Source organism: Triturus cristatus, chromosome 3_2, assembly GCF_964204655.1.
Source record: "Triturus cristatus chromosome 3_2, aTriCri1.1, whole genome shotgun sequence".
NCBI classification, from domain to species: Eukaryota; Metazoa; Chordata; class Amphibia; order Caudata; family Salamandridae; genus Triturus; species Triturus cristatus.
This window is the reverse complement of record NC_140584.1, coordinates 1,225,656,690-1,225,669,358: the sequence shown is the minus strand read 5'-3', so window position 1 is coordinate 1,225,669,358 and position 12,669 is coordinate 1,225,656,690. Positions and strand designations below refer to the sequence as shown.

Genomic DNA, 12,669 nt, shown 5'->3' with positions numbered 1-12,669 from the left:
AAAGGTGGATGATGCAGTTGCTTTTAAGGCCCGGTGGTCTGAGCTTGAGGATGAGGATAGGGAACGGAAGCCCGCACAGAAACCACCCCAGAATATTCTAGATCTCCCTGCTGCTATTGTGGCTAAATTGAAAACAATAATCCCCCCTAAAAAGATTGACTGGAATATGTTAGCGGCATGTAAGCAGAAAGTTGATGAGTCAGTTGCAGATTTCTTCACGCGCTTCGAAGAAACGTTCCATGACTTTAGTGGCCAGTCGCTTACCGACGACACAGGCCGCCACCTTTTCGCGGACAAATATGTGGCCAATCTGCTGCCGGCAGTTGCGGCCCGGTTAAAAGCGAGTGAGAGTTCTTGGTCCTCCGCGACACCGACGGCCCTTCTGACCATCGCTCAGTATTATGAGCGTCAGGAGCACGAGGCGAAGGGCCAGGAGGAGAAGAAATCGAAAGATCTCAAAACCAAAGTGATGTTAGCACAAGTATATGGCCCGCCCCGCCGGGGTAATAATAATAGGGGAAGGGGCGGATCTTATGGTCCCCCTTCGGGCCGATCTGATTTGAATAGGAACCAGTGTGCGTATTGCAAGCAGTTGGGCCATTGGGCCAGGGATTGCCCAGCGTTGCGTGCTTCGCGTCAGGGGCACGCTCCGGGTGGCCCGAGAGGTAGAGGGGGCTTCTCGAACTTTAGAGGAAATTCTAACGATAATGTCCGTTTCGACACTGCTGGGCAGCACCGAGATAGCTCAAACGTTTTCGATCGCCAGCATCAGTATCATGTATCGGACATCGATCACTCGGGATATCATGATTCTCAGCATGCATAGGAATGCGTAGGATGGGGGTCCGAATCAGTTGAGGTGCCGGTCGATCAGACGGGTCCTTATGTATCGGCTGAGGTTTTAGGTTCTACTGATCAGTTCCTAGTGGATACAGGAGCGACACGTAGTGCATTGTCTAGGTACTTGGTTCCGGGGGCTCCCCCATCCGGCTCAATAGTTACATCGGTAGGGTTTGACGGTACACTCTCCCGAAGCCCTCTTTCACAGCCCCTTGCGTTTAAAGTTGATTGTTTTTCTGCGCCTTGTCCGTTTCTGCTTGCTCCGTACACACCGGATAACATTATGGGCCTTGATATGTTAAAGTACTTTAGGGCTACAATTCGTTGTTCCCCTGAGGGTGTGAGGGTGATTTTAAATGACAACTACCCCCGATCTGGGCGGATGTGTACGATCTCAGAGGATGCGTTGTTGGCTACCCTCCCCCAAGCTTTATGGGCGACTTCGGACACAGATGTCGGACAAATGGTGATTCCTCCGGTCCACATTAGTGTTCAGGAGGGGGCGGTGCTACCACGCCTCCCACAGTATCGTATTTCCCAGGAGGGCGAGGAAGCTCTCATACAGATTGTGCAGGATTTGATCGCAGTAGGAGTAGTGGAAGAAGTTCCCTATAATATCTGTAACAGTCCGATTCTCCCTATTCTGAAAAAGGACACGGATGCAAAGGTCTATCGGTTCATAATTGATTTGAGGGAGGTAAACAAGATCGTGATACCTCAGTACCCGGTGGTTTCCGATATCACAACGTTGCTTACCTTGGTCCCGCCTACGGCGACCGTGTTCTCAGTGATTGATTTGAAAAATGCCTTCTTTTCTATTCCCATTCACCCTGATAGCCGATTTCTTTTTGGGTTCACATTAAACAATAGATCTTATCGTTTTTGTAGAATTCCCCAAGGCTATACAGAAAGCCCTAGTATTTATAGTCAGGCCTTGAAGCGACAGTTGGATTCCTTTGTTTTACTCGAGGGGGTCGCCCTCATTCAATATGTCGATGACATCTTGTTGGCGGCTGACACCCTGGAGTTGTGCGAGACAAGCACGCTATCCCTACTTTCCTTTTTAGCATCCCACAATCACAAGGTCTCTAGGAAGAAGTTGCAATTCTGTAGACCAAAGGTGACTTATTTGGGTCACCTTTTGTCTAAGGAGGGGCGTGCACTCACACCAGATCGTATCCAAGTAATTTTGGACACACCAAGGCCATCCACGCAGAAGGATGTGCGTGCATTTTTGGGTCTTGTTTCTTTTTGTAGACAGTGGATATTGGGGTTTTCACACATAGCTAAGCCATTACTAGCGCTCTTGACAAAAGACACGCCCATCCCGATCCCCTGGTCAGATGAGTGTGATGCTGCTTTTCAGCAATTGCGACAGGCCCTTTGTTCAGCACCAGTGTTAGGGACCCCTGATTATGCAAAACCCTTTTCGTTGTATGTGCATGAGAAAGATGGATGTGCATTATCAGTTTTAGTACAGATGCATGGTGATAAGCAGCGCCCTTGTGCATACTTTTCGGCTGTGCTTGATCCTGTCGCCCGAGCATTGCCGGGGTGTTTTCGCTCGGTTGCGGCGACAGCTGTGTCAATACGGCAGAGTGAAGGAATTGTATTGTCCCATAAACTGTTGGTGTTAGTTCCCCATGCTGTGGATGCCCTGCTTAATCAAACAAAGACGCAGCATTTGACCAGTGCCCGTTTAACGGGATATGAGCTGACGCTTTTGGCTCCTCATATTACGTTAAAAAGGTGCGTGACATTAAACCCGGCCACATTGTTGCGATACCCCGAGACACAGCCTGAGGCACAGAAAGCGCATGATTGTATTCTTGTGACTGAGGAACAAACAAAGGGTCGTATTGATCTCCAGGATACGCCCTTTTTAGATGTAGATGGAGAGTTGTGGGTAGATGGATCATGCCTGAAGCTACCAGATGGTACGACTTCAGCAGCATATGCAATTACCACGTTACAGACGATAGTGGAGACAGCACGCATACCGCAGAAATCAGCTCAAGCGGCGGAACTGATAGCGTTAACACGAGCGTGTGAGCTTAGTACAGGATTATGTGTGAATGTTTACACAGACAGCCGCTATGCCTTCGGAGTAGCGCACGATTTCGGCCTACTCTGGAAGGAGAGAGGGTTTCTAACGTCACATGGGGTGCAGATAATGCATGGGGAGTTAGTCCACAATCTTTTAACTGCATTGACATACCCAAAGAAAATTGCCATTGTTAAGTGTAGTGCCCATAGGAAAGTAGTTGATAAGGTTGGAGAAGGGAATGCGTTGGCGGATCGAGTAGCACGGGAGACTGCGATGCAGCCCGGTACTACTGCCATGTATGTAGTGAAGTCACAGGTGGAGAGATGGCATGATGCGAAGGAGGAAGTGCGAGAAATACAAAAGACCGCTTCTGACAAAGAGCGGGAACAATGGGCTAGCGAAGGAGAACTGGATGACGAGGGTTGCTGGAGAAATAAGCAGATGGATAGATGGAAATTACCCACGGCTTTTGTACAACCTATGGTCCAGATGGCACATGGGCTAGCACATGTTGGAGCTTCCGCAATTGTGAAATTGCTTACCCAAGTCTGGGAGCATCCAGAGATTGCTAGCACGGCAAAGAGGGTGGTGCAGACCTGTATGATCTGTCTGAAGTATAACCCAGGGAAAGGCACGCGAACTCCAGCAGGAGGATTTGCGACACCCACTGCACCCTTTGAGGTTTTGCAGATGGATTACATCCAGCTTGAGCGCTGTAACAATTTGAAGTATGTTTTAGTAGTGGTTTGCGCCTTTAGTAAATGGGTCGAGGCGTACCCTGCGAAAGACAATACTGCAATGACTACAGCGAAGCTATTGCTGAAAGAGTTTTTCCCCCGATACGGCGTCTGTAGACTTCTGTGGAGTGATAATGGCCCTCACTTTGTAGCAGATGTTATAAAGTATGTCTTGAAGGGCCTAGGCATCACCCAGAAGTTCCACGCCGTGTTCCACCCTCAGTCTGCAGGACTAGTCGAGAAATATAATGGTACACTGAAGCTTAAGATCGCCAAAATTCAAGCTTCAACGTCTTTGACTTGGCCAGACGCCTTGCCACTGGCGTTATTGTCAATTAGGTCGGTGCCACACTCCCGAACCGGCCTTACACCCTATGAGATTGTATTTGGACGCCCAATGAACATTTGGGGTCCACCAAGGCCTAAGGCTGTGTATGATGTACCTTGTGTAATGATGAGCGATTATCTGGCACAGTTAACGGATAACTTGGTTTCTATTCATCAACAGGTCCGAGAGGCGCTCCCTGATCGGTCTATCGGCGAAGGACATGGTCTCCGGCCTGGAGATCATGTGATGATAAAGGTTTTCGACAGATCGAACAGTTTGGAGCCGAGATGGGTCGGACCTGAGCAAGTCCTTCTTGCAACGAGGACGGCTGTGCGAGTCTCGAACAGGAAGAATTGGATCCATTCCTTGCACTGTCGAAAGGTACCGCCCGGATTGGTGGAGTCTGCCGTGCTGACCGATCAACGAGACATCCTAGCAGCAGAGACAGGCCGTGCTGCAGAGCCAAACGACACTGAGGAGCTCTTTTCGGACCACACGACTTCTGGAGGAAGGCGATATCATCTGCGACCAAGGAAGTGAGATTTCCAGTACCGGGACATACTGTCAGAACGGCCCTTGGGTTAGTGAAACGGAGAGCCGATGAGGCAAGGGGGGGGGGGATCAGCCCTGCATTAGTGTAGCGACACCCGTCTTGGCCCGCTGGTGAAGAAATCAACCGCTGCCCAAGGGGAAGAGTTCTGACAGACTTTTAGTTTCAGGAAGATATCAGGGTATTGTTTCCTTTGACATGGAGAAGAAGAAAATTCTTTGTGCGTTGGGGTTCATGCTAACAGTAGCTATCGTTGGTATAACCACATGGTTTGTGGAGGAGGCAACTCCTGCTCGAAAGACACTTGTGTTGACGACTCCAGTGCCTGCGGAGCACTACTTTTACACATTGCCATACCAAGAGTTGAAGCATCGACAATCCTATTTGAATAACACTTTCATTCAGATGCTGCATCACACCCACGTTGCTACAAATGCTACGAACTGTTGGATATGTGGGATGATGCCAGCCCATCAGAAGAAAGGAGGTACGCCATTCATACCCCTTCCTTTCTCTCACAATGGCTCTTGTAGAGCATGGTACACTCTGTTGTTTGCCACTCGAAAACCGACAGTGGGACGATTGCTTTTCAGACTTAATAAAGAATGCCATCAGGACAAGAATGGATATCCACAAGCGAATGGGACAATTTGGGAATAGGAAGAGTACCGACCGGACAATGAATCCATCCCCTATATCTTCACGAACACCAGAGACACTGTGGGGAAGGATAAATTTGTAATCCAAGTAGCACAAGCCCAAGCGGACCTGTGCGTCCAGAGTGTGGGTTTTATCCCTGTTGGTGTCAGTGATTGTATAACTGTGTTAAACATTGATGGGTTAAATAATAGCACCTTCCTAGCATCCCATAATACCTACTTTGTATGTGGAAATAAAGGTTATTACCGTTTGCCGGCTGGGTGGTCTGGGGTATGCTATGTATCATTCCTATTACCTCCTGTATTCTTAGCACCTGCGTCATATCATAAGGATTTGAAATTGCTGAATAATGTGACTGTAAATAGATATAAACGTACTCTATCTATTAATGAGGTGGATCAAACAGATACCAGCTTGCAACAGTATATTGATTTTAATTTAGGACTGTTTTTCTTTGTTGGAGCCGCTCTGAATAGTAGGAAGATCCGAAGATTAACAAGAGTGGTAGAAGCTGTGACTAATCAGACTGCTGCTGCTCTTGGGAATCTTACGGAAGAATTACAGATTACCAGGATTGTTGCATTACAGAATCGTATGGTATTGGATGTGATGCTAGCTGATCGAGGAGGAGCCTGTAAAATTATTGGAAGTAGCTGCTGTGTGTTCATCCCTGATCATACGCCATCCGTTTATAACGCCATTAATAAGCTGCATAAAATAGCAGCTGAAATCCACACGGAAAACGGCACTTGGTCCTTTTCTGGATGGTTTTGGGCGTTGGTTACTGCCTGGGGATGGAAGGTCTTAACTGGTCTCTGCATTATTATAGCAATTCTGTTCTTCCTCTGTATGTGTATTCAATGTGGACCATTGTGCTGTTCCGTATGCATTTCATTTTGCATTCCAGATAAGAAAGCTATTGCCGATGTTGCCCGCCAGAAGGGTCTAGCTAAAGAGGTTAAAGGAATGATGATAATTGACATATACGATGATTATTCTTGGAAACCGGATGTCTTCAGTAAATGCTGAAAGGGTCGTCTGTTGTAAATTAAGGCAGAACGTGATTAAGCATTCACTGAAAACATTAGTGTTTCCCTTTTATCGTGTTTTCCTCATTATGTTGGCCGAAGTCCGGACTCCATTTTGTATTGACATGCTGCCACGTGCTCACCACGAGGAGAGTCCGACCTCTGTGTTAGTTGCTCTTGTAATCTGCCTAGCAACAGTTATAAATAGCTCTCTCTTGTCCATCTGGCGCATGCCCAGACTTGACCACATCTGTTATAATTAGCTTTGCTTGACCATGTGTTTTCGCGGGCCCAAGGAGTATGTTAGCTCCGCCCATGTATTGATTTGGTATCAAGAATGACCCTAAATGGTAATGTTCTTCGACTTCATGTGGTATCCACCCACTCATGAGCCCCTCTGTTCTGTATAAAAGGGGACAATGTACGCAAGTTCTTTGTGCTACTCCTTGCAATACTGAAGAGTGTTGTGTGGATTGTAGGACCACCCTTAAGGGTTAATAAACGTTGTTTTTGTACTTTGCAGTTTCCGTGCCAACTTCCTTATAGATTTCGTTACAGAAGAGCGAACCCTTGTCTCTTGCGGGCCTAGCTGGGGCTTGTATTCATCACCTGCAGTGACTCCGGACATCAAAGGGGAGTCGACGTATAAAAGGGGTGCTCTGGGACTATCGGGCAGATTCGATTCTGGAACGACGGGAGCCTTGTCGACGTGGTCGCGGCTCCCCTGCACCTTGGAACCACCTGAGCCCTGCTGAGTGACTCGCGGCTCCCTGAAAGATCGTAAGACCTCCGAACTTGTGCTTGAGCCCTGCTGAGTGACTCGCGGCTCCTTGAAGATCGTAAGACCTCCGAACTTGTGCTTGAGCCCTGCTGAGTGACTCGCGGCTCCTTGAAGATCGTAAGACCTCCGAACTTGTGCTTGAGCCCTGCTGAGTGACTCGCGGCTCCTTGAAGATCGTAAGACCTCCGAACTTGTGCTTGGGCCCTGCTGAGTGACTCGCGGCTCCTACCGACTCTCCCGGTCCCGCTGGACCCCAACGACGGCAATCGTATCCCCCAGCTCGAGGATTGTGAGCTGTGCACCGGGTACGCCCCTGCCTTGATCCATATCCCTCCAAGACTGTCCCGCTACCTCCTAACCCCACCAAGACTCTTTGAGCCCGTGCTCGACTTGTACATAGTTGCCGTGCTGATCATAAAGATCCTACGAATCTGATTTGATAAAGATTTGTTCCTAAGAACTTACGGTGTGGTGTCCCTTTGTCGTGTGGTGCCGAGTGTACGATCCTAGATACGAGATTCCTCCCCTGAGGAGTCTCCCGCCAGTGCCCGGCTACGATACCTCGAGGGCGGGTCTCAGGGTAGTCGTGTACCCCTACGGGCTCCTCTGAGGTCGCCTTCTAACAGTAAGCGAAAAAACAATGAGTAGTGGTATTTCACTGGCCCCCCAAGGGCCTCCCACTTATCCTACACCTCTCATGTCTCTTTACAGTGCCAGACTAGAGTCAAGCTTAACAGGCCCTTCTTTCCCCGCTAATTCTGCCAAGCCCGTTCCCTTGGCTGTGGTTTCGCTAGATATTAGGTAGGGACAATGGGAATCTTGTTCATCCTTTAATGCACGTCACTAGTTAGATGACGAGGCATTTGGCTACCTTAAGAGAGTCATAGTCACTCCTGCCATTTACCCGCGCTTCATTGAATTTCTTCACTTTGACATTCAGAGCACTAGGCAGAAATCACATCACGTCAACACCTGCCTCTGGCCTTCGCGATGCTTTATTTTAATTAAACAGTCGGATTCCCCTGGTCTGCACCAGTTCCTAAATCAGATGCTAGGGGCTGGCTGAGGCAGAACGCCGGCCCCGTGCCCCCGGGGAGGGGGCATGGGGAGAGGCGACCACCACAGCTGGGGCGATCCAGAAGAAGGGCCCGGCTTGCGTCCAGAGTCGCTGCCGCCCGGAGGGATGCGCCTCGTCAAGCTGAGGTGCACGCCCAGCCCCGCTTCGCACCCCAGCCCGACTGACCCAGCCCTCAGAGCCAATCGTTATCTCTAAGTTACAGATCTGACTTGCTGACTTCCCTTACCTACATTGTTCCAACATGCCAGAGGCTGTTCACCTTGGAGACCTGCTGTGAATATGGGTACGGCCCGGCACGAGATTTACACCATCTCCCCCAGATTTTAAAGGACTAGCGAGAGCTCACTGGACGCCGCCGGAACCGCGACGCTTTACAAGGCACGGGCCCCTCTCTTTGGGCAAAACCATTCCAGGGCGCCCTGCCCTTTACAAAGTAAAGAGAACTCTCCCCTGTGCTCCCGCCAGCTTCATCTGGATCGTTTGCGTTACCGCACTGGACACCGCAAGGGTGCCTGTCTCTGCCACCCCGGGCTCAGGGATCTGAACCCGACTCCCTTTCGATCGGCCGAGGGCAATGGAGGCCATCACCCATCCCTTCCGAATGGCGTTCGTCCATCTTTTAGGACCGACTGACCCATTTTCAACTGCTGTTCACATGGAACCCTTTTCCACTTCGGCCTTCAAAGCTCTTGTTTGAATATTTGCTACTACCACCAAGATCTGCACCTGTGGCGGCTCCAACCGGGCCCTAGCCCCTGGCTTCCGTGTGCACCGCAGTGGCCCTCCTACTCGTTGCGGCTTAGCCCCCGCCCCCGGGCCCGATGCTCCATTGCCATCCATTTTCAGGGCTAGTTGATTTGGCAGGTGAGTTGTTACACACTACTTAGCGGATTCTGACGTCCATGGCCACCGTCCTGCTGTCTATATCAACCAACATCTTTTCTGGGGTCTGATGAGCGTCTGCATCAGGTGCCTTAACCCGGCGTTCGGTTCATCCCTCAGTGACAGTTCTGCTTACCAAAAGTGTCCCAATAAGCACTTGCATTCCATGCCTGGCACCACGCCAGCGAGCCGGGCTTCTTACCCATTTAAAGTTGAGAATAGGTTGAGATCGTTTCAGCCCCAAGACCTCTAATCATTCCCTTTACCAGATAAAACTGGGGGCTCCGAGCAGCAGTTATCCTGAGGGAAACTTTGGAGGGAACCAGCTACTAGATGGTTTGATTAGTCTTTCGCCCCTATACCCAGGTCGGATGTCTGATTTGCATATCAGGACCGCTACGGACCTCCACCAGAGTTTGCTCTGGCTTCGCCCTGCCCAGGCATAGTTTAACATCTTTCGGGTCCTATCTCGCACGCTCATGTACCACCTCCCCGACGGAGCGGGCGAGATGGGCCGGTGGTATGCCTGCCACAGGAAGCACGGCCGGATACCATTTCAGTCGGCGCATGTTGGCCCTCACCTTCATTGCGCCATGGGGTTTCACTTGGCCCTCTGACTCGTGCATGTGTTAGACTCCTTGGTCCATGTTTCAAGATGGGTCGGGTGGGTAACCAACATTGCCACAGACCCCCGGCGCCCAGCTTGGGCCTACCCACCCTGTGTCATGACGCGGTTGGTGCACACTGAGAACAGTCCGCCCCAGTCGACAGTCATGCCGGGAGCATGGGGCCCCGTCCCCCCTTCCATCGCCCCGGCATGCCTTGAGGGGCATCTGGGAACGGGTGTCCGAGGGAGGGCGTGGAGGCAGTCAAATCTCCCTCAGCCATGCGGTCATGGCAAAGCTGCTGCCAGGGGGCCTGTAACACCCTTCGGAGGGGCCAGCTGCCACGCCAAAGCCTTCCCAGCCGACCCGGAGCCAGTCGCGGTACACTGCTGTGGAGGAAATGCACCCTGCGGGGGCTGGGTAGGGCCCGGGTGTCGGTCCTGTGGAGGGGATCTGGAACTCCCAGGCCACCGACCTTCCCACCATGTTGAATCCTCTGGGAGGACTGCACGGACCCCACCCGTTTACCTCTCGACGGTTTCACTCCCTCTTGAACTCTCTCTTCAAAGTTCTTTTCAACATTCGCTTCTGGTACTTTTTGGCTTTCGGTCTCGTGCCCGTATTTAGCATTAGATAGAGTTTACCACCCGCTTTGGGCTGCATTCCCAAGCAACCTGACTCTGAGAAGATCCGATCCCGGCGCGCCGGGGGCCGCTACAGGCCTAACACCGTCTACGGTGTGAGTCTCGATCAGAAGGACTTAGGCCCCCTCAGCGACGCCGGGGAGTCGGTGTTCTGTATGCCACATATCCCGCGCCCGCTGCCGGACGGGGATGTGGCGCTGGGCTCGTCCCCCTTCCCTTGCCGTTACTGGGGGAATCCTGGTTAGTTAATTTTCCTCAGCTTAGTACCCACGAACCACGGGCCTCAAGGTGTGTTCGTAGTGTCGATGATCAATATGTCCTGCAATTCATACTAATGCTCACAGCTGGCTGCATTCTTCATCGACGCGCGAGCCAGGTGATCCACCGCCAGGAGTCACAGGCAACTGTTTGAAAACGTTCGCCAACCCACGGGCACAGGAGAGGCAGGAGGAAGGCGACGCCGTCCGTCCACCGCGCGCGAGACAGCCCAGGCGCCCCGTTCAAGGCTTTCCCTCTGGGAGTCAGACTGCACCGTTGGGAAAAAAAACATTACCAGGCGCTCGGCCTGGGAGTCCCCCCCGCCCATCTGCCAGTGAGGGAAGGGGCCCTCAGCCCCTTCTCTTCCAGGCCCACCCTGCCTCACAAGAAGGGCCACTCTTCATTCACCCGGATCCCCGTGGTGCCAGGACAGTGGGTGCCAGAGAGCCCAGCCGGCTTCAGGGCCTTTCGAGGGGGGGTGTTACCAGCCCAATGATGCACAGCCATTTGGTTCCCCCCACCATGGGGGTCATGCCGGGTGAGCTTGGGTTCCGTCTCAGGAGGGTCTATCGCTGTGACCCTCCCAGAGAGGGACAGGAGCTGCCCCCTGTCCCTGGACCCTTGTGTGTCGGTCGGGTCCACCCCAGTGGAAGAAGCCCGCCGAAGGTCCGGCCCTCACCTGAGCAACCCTTGCGGCCACGGACCGCTCCGCCGGCCAGGGTACGCCAGGGCAGGGCCGGGCCCTGTGCCTACGGCGTGTGCTTGCAGGAGGCAGCCAAGGGCTTCGGGCTGGCGCCGTCGGTCACTAGGCCTGCTCCGCCATTAATGTTCCTTCCGCAGGTTCACCTACGGAATCCTTGTTATGACTTTTACTTCCTCGAGATAGTCAAGTTTGATCATCTTCTCGGCGCTCCGCCAGGGCCGTTGCTGACCCCAGCGGGGCCGATCCGAGGACCTCACTAAACCATCCAATTGGTAGTAGCGACGGGCGGTGTGTACAAAGGGCAGGGACTTAATCAACGCAAGCTTATGACCCGCACTTACTGGGGATTCATCGTTCATGGGAAATATTTGCAGTCCCCAATCCCTATCACAAATGGGGTTCAGCGGGTTACCTGCACCTGTTGGCAAAGGATAGACACACGCTGATCCATTCAGTATAGCGCGCGTGCAGCCCCGGACATATAAGGGCATCACAGAACTGTTCTTGCTTGATCTCGTGTGACTGAACGCCTGTCAGACTCTAGTTACTGTACTCTACTACACAGGAACAGAGATGCTAGTTCCCAAATCCACCCCGACAGCAATCCAGAGCTTAGTGTGACAAGTCTCTAGAGTGGCTATCTTGGGGGAAGGGGGAAAATGGATAAAATAACAAAAGAGAGAAGGGACTGTTCTGCGGCTTCCTTCAGTTGTCCGTCCAGCAGACTTCTATTGCTGAAGAGGTAACCTGTAGACAAGAGTTATTGTTATCATAAACTTTTAGTCCTTAAACCTCTCTTATCTCTTAACCCCTATTGCCTTATTTCCTTAACATGCCAATTCCAGAACTCAGCTCCTCTTCTATTTCTTTTATTTCTTTTCTGTGTGTGCCTTTTAATTCCTTAACTGTAGTCTTCGTCTGCAATTAAAAGGAAACAGCTAAACCTAAAGTTTATCTGCCTCATGTGAATCTTTCTCCCTGTGCTTCTTACTTACTTTACTATTTTTCTTTTACACTCTTCTATGTTTTATCTTCCTTGGTATCTGCCTTAGTTTGCAGTTCCTTTTCTTTTTGCACACCTGCAATATATTTACATTTATCTGTTAAGAACTTTTGCTCTCTTTTAACTTGGTATTATTTATATTTTAATTTGGTATTCTACTTACTGAGTTTAAGGTCTTTTCCTATTTGTAATTATTCATCTGTGTATTTAGTGTTTTCTCTTTTTATTCTTTTCGAGGTGGTATTTTACTCTCTGTTCTTAAGCTACTGTCCGGCGACTTATTTCTGTGGTAAGTATTGTTTGATCTTATTCTAATTATTTATAGTTGCTCAAGCGTTCTTACATGTAATGCAACTCTCTCTTCGTTTTTTCAGGACTTGCCGTCTCTGCTCGTGACCTCTGTGCGGAAATACTGAAATGCCACTTTCCTCACAGTAAGTTCTTTTACTCTATAGCTATCAGTAATTTACTTCAGTTCTCTGACGTGACAAATATACACTTGTTAACTTAGCTTCGTTTTTCTTT

At 50.7% G+C, this 12,669-nt stretch overlaps 1 protein-coding gene and 2 pseudogenes across 2 annotated transcripts in view; 1 reads left to right on the top strand and 2 right to left on the bottom strand.

Annotated features, from left to right (window-relative positions):
• The window catches only part of LOC146859519 (CD5 antigen-like), a 1,224,668-nt gene that overhangs the window by 1,194,971 nt on the left and 17,028 nt on the right, over positions 1–12,669 (top strand). The gene's annotated exons all lie outside the window — the stretch shown is intronic.
• LOC146859521 (28S ribosomal RNA) lies at positions 8,292–10,461 on the bottom strand (annotated as a pseudogene).
• The window catches only part of LOC146859520 (18S ribosomal RNA), a 3,170-nt pseudogene continuing 1,762 nt past the window's right edge, over positions 11,262–12,669 (bottom strand).